The sequence below is a fragment of the Haplochromis burtoni genome, unplaced genomic scaffold (genome assembly GCF_018398535.1).
Source record: "Haplochromis burtoni strain Fernald_Lab_line unplaced genomic scaffold, NCSU_Asbu1 Contig_1918, whole genome shotgun sequence".
Classification (NCBI taxonomy): domain Eukaryota; kingdom Metazoa; phylum Chordata; class Actinopteri; order Cichliformes; family Cichlidae; genus Haplochromis; species Haplochromis burtoni.
In genome coordinates this window covers 818-5,278 of record NW_024584279.1, presented here as the reverse complement: position 1 = coordinate 5,278, position 4,461 = coordinate 818, and the positions used below count along the sequence as shown (strand labels likewise).

General features: G+C 40.8%; 1 pseudogene; it reads right to left on the bottom strand.

The window, feature by feature from the left end:
• Positions 1 to 265: 265 nt before the first annotated feature.
• On the bottom strand, positions 266 to 3,848 carry LOC121813560 (annotated as a pseudogene).
• Between the last annotated feature and the right edge of the window lie 613 nt (positions 3,849 to 4,461).

The window sequence follows — 4,461 nt, the reverse complement described above, 5'->3', positions numbered from 1 at the left end:
CAAACACCCCCCTGGCAATGAAGCATGTTGTTCAGTCCAATGAGGCTGTCAGCAGTACTTCCGATCCCCCAGCCTTTTGCCAACCAGAAAGGAGAAGCCAAACCCGCAGGTATGTCAAACAAAAAGACGTATTAATAAAACATAAAACATAAATTTGATCATGCAGTGTTGATATGGGTGCACTCCATATAAACATTGTAAGGTGTGATGGAAAAAGTAAACTATAATAAAGAAACAATATAATAGACAATAAATAAAATATATTTAAAGTAGGGACTGCAAAGTAAACTAAAGTGAAGCAAACTAGTGGTGAGGTGTGGAGCTTAGCATGTGTGGCTTGCCATCACAAACACAAAGCCAACAACAAAATGCAAAGATGAAAACCACCGCAAGAATTTTTTAAAGCAATCAAACCACTGTGAATTCTACTTCAGAAACAAGAACAGATAGAAACGAAGGCTGCAACCTGACTGGTTACACGTTTGTTACCTGTTGAAGTTCAGAGTCGGGCTGCTGTGCTGGGGTCAGCATTGCTCAGCTTTAACATCACTCTGGGTTCTTGGCTAGCTTAGTGTTAAAATGCCATCTGTGCAGGTTGTCTGTGCGAAGTTGTGTTAGCAGGATCATGCAGCTGTTTCTGTCCTGGACACAGTTTACACTTTACCATCTCACGCTTATCCTTTTGTTTAATAAAAAAAAAAGTAATGTCCATGTCCAAGCTGTAGACTGTGCCACTATTTTCCTCCTGCAGCACACAAAATGAGATCAATTCCACAAATTTACCCACTTGAAACCAGTTCTCTACAAGAACTTGATTCTTTTATATAATTCAATTCATTTTTATTGATTTGGCGCCAAATCACAACAACAGTTACGTCAAGGCACTTTATGTTGTAATGTTTTCTTGTTGTCATATCTGTCGTTGTCCACCAGGTGTCTCCTTTGGATCATTTTTTCTGTGTAACTGTTGTTTTACACCAGTGATCAGAGTTTTGTTTGTTGGTTTTTTTGTGGTTTCTTTCTTTGTTTGGATTTGTTTTTATCCACATTTGTACATATGTCCGTATATTTTCACCAATAGCTATGACAGGAGATGGGACAACCCTGGAAAAGTAGTGCCAAAACAACCATCTATGCCTAAATGTTTTCAAGACAAAGGAGGTGTTTTTGTTAAATGAAAGGGGGCAAATCATTCATCTCCCAGAGATTCACAAATCTCACACCGGCAGGCTAAGAGAGCAGTCCATATCTGACTGAAGAGAAGAAAAATCTAGCACGGAGAGGCTGTGAGTCACAACCAGTAATACTGATGCTGCACTGAGAGACCATGGGAAAAACTGATAAGTTTGCAGTTTATAAATAAGAAATAAAACACTTCAGTGCTTTAAAATGTTTAATAACTTTGTCCATGATGACCCATATTAAAAAAACTTCTCTATATACTGATTGAAAGAAAAAAAAAAACATTGCTTTAAAAATCAACAAGTACGAGATTGACTGATGAATCTTCCTCTGGTCTAAACATGAACTTTGTGGGGTTTTAGGAGGAAGATTTCTTCAGTTATTCCCTCAAGATTATTTTAGCACTTTTCCTATCATACTTGACTGAGACCCTGGAATGAAGACAGAAAAAAACGTTTTTTTCAACGTTTTATTTGTAATTATAATAATATTAAATTTCTTCATGTAGTGAATTTTAAAAACAACGGACAATCTCATCTTGATTACTCCTTAAAACTAGAGTTTCATAATACCTCATTTGTCATGACTTACCCCCCAGAAAAGTTAGTCTTCCAGTTATACATTTCTTTCCAAGTGTATAAAGTGATGATCACTACTCATTTAGAGATCAGCTCTTTCTATGCAGTGAAATGTTTTTGTAGATGAAAATGATCATGAGCAGTCATAGCCTCCATGGCTAAACAGACTTAGGAACAGCTCGTTATAAAACACTCAATAACATCATTCAACATCTAGAAGATGTTGGGGTAATGATTGATTTACAGCTGATCTCTGTGCACAGACAAAATGTCACAACAATGATGAAACTAAAATACAGATTTAAACCCACAATATGAAAGACTTCAGTCTATTTCAGTGTGACGAACTCAGCAATATCTCCATAATTATAGTAAAGACTCAGTCCAGCATAGAGCGGCTGAGTGAATGTGGTCTGGACTCTGTGGAGGAGAGTCATGGTTTCAGAGACGCTGTAGAAGGACAAAATACCTGCTCTGTGATCCAGGTACACTCCTACTCTGGAGGAACGAGGACCTGAGACAGGAGTTTGGATGTTGTTGTGCCAAAATATATAACTGTTTTTGTTGCAACACTCTAATGCCCAGGATTGGTCATCGTGCCCAAACCAACATTCATCCTGTGCTGTCCTGATATTTTTAGATGCAACTGCTACAATAACTCCTCTTCCTCTCCTCAACACTTCCCAGTAACAACGTTCAGTTAGACTCTCTCTACTAACGACCTGTTTATAAGAAGTGAATCTGTATGGATGATCAAAATAAGACTCATGATAAAACAATAATGTGACTCTTCTGTTTTCCTCTGATAATAACAGCTGTGTGTGTGCTGTGTTTGGATCCAGTGTAATTTCACATGAATATTTTAAGAATCCAGCTCTGGTCTTTGGCTCTGGTTGTGACAGTAAAACATCCACTTCAGTGACTGTCAGTGAGATGTTTGTCCATTCCTCTCTCAGAATGTCCTGTAGTTTATCTCTGACCTCTGACACAGCTGCTGTCACATCCTCAAAGTAGCTCAGAGGACGGATATTGATGCTGGATGAGTCTGTAGACTCACTGAGTGCTGACAGTGAGGGGTAGTTGTGTAGAAACTGGATGTGATCCTCTGTGTGTGAGAGCTGCTTCAGCTCAGCATCTTTCCTCTTCAGCTCAGTGATCTCCTGCTCCAGCTTCTCCTCAAGCTCTTTGACTCGACTCACTTCAGTTTCCTGCTGGGATCTGATCTGCTGCTTCACATCAGAGCTTCTTTTCTGGATGAGATGGATCAGCTCAGTGAAGATCTTCTCACTGTGCTCCACTGTTTGATCAGCAGACTGATTGATGGCCTCCACCTCCTGTTGAAGCAGCTTCACATCTTTCTCTCTGTCCTGGATTCTCTGCTGGATGTTTTGTCGACTCACCTCCAGCTCTCTCTGCCTCTCAGTCCTTTCTGCTGCAGCTGAGACTGTGTCGTGGCCTTTATGTTCATCCACAGAGCAGAGATAACAGATACTCTGCTGATCAGTACGGCAGAACATCTTCATCACCTCATCATGACGAGAGCAGATGTTCTCCTGGAGCTTCTTGGAGGGCTCCACCAGCTTGTGTTTCTTTAATGGAGCACATCATAATGAGGCTGAAGGTGTTTCTCACAGTAAGAGACCAAACACACCAGACAGGATTTCACAGCTTTTAGCTTCATGCCAGAGCACAAATCACAGGCCACATCTTCAGGTCCAGCATAGCAGTGATCAGCAGGAGCAGCTTGGAGTCCAGTCTTCTTCAGCTCCTCCACTAAATCTGCTAACATGGTGTTTTTCACCAGGACAGGCCTCGCTGTGAAAGTCTGTCTGCACTGAGGGCAGCTGTAGATTTTCTTCTCGTCCTCTCCATCCCAAAAGCCATTAATACAGTTCATGCAGTAGCTGTGTCCACAGGGAATAGTCACCGGATCCTTCAGCAGATCCAAACAGATCGAACAAGAGAAGGTTTCTTGGTCCAGCTGAACTCCTTTCTGCGCCATTTCTCCTCTCAGTGTCAGTGACTGTGTGAGTTTCACTTCCTTATAACTGAAACTAGTCTGAGCTCTGATCTAAACAACATGTGCTGCTGCTGTGAACGGGGCCTGTGAGCTCTTACGGATTGCCACATGTTGCTTACACCCATCTACAAAGTGGAGATAAGAAGGGGAGGGAACAAGTGAACATGAGGACAGACAGGAGGTGCTGAGTCAGAGACCGGGGGGAGGGGCCTTATGGGGCAGTGACTCATTACAGGAAGCCAAGAGATGTGTGTTTAACACTTCTGCAGCTATGGCAGACAATTAAATACTGTGATGGCAGAATTTACAGTCTGATATGCTCTGATAACTTTAATTTAGTGCTGCTGAGCTTTGTGTGTTGTAAACTATTATCTATTGTTTGTGATAGCTTGTTGTTTCTTATAACATGTATGACTGTCAAGCTGACATTAATTGTCTTTTATTGGCATATACTTTGTTGTGCAGTCAGAAACCCCGACCAGGAGTCTTCCACTGAGGTTTCCTGCTTGTCTCTAAACACTGCATCAGTGTTTATGTCCAAAACTCTCAAAATGTCAGAAAATAATTATCTAGAAAGAATTTCACCCATATCTGTAAAATTAAAACAAATAGAAATAAAATGAGCAGATTTAAAAATGAAGAGACAATCCCTTTATTGATTCATCTGGTGACACAGCTGAT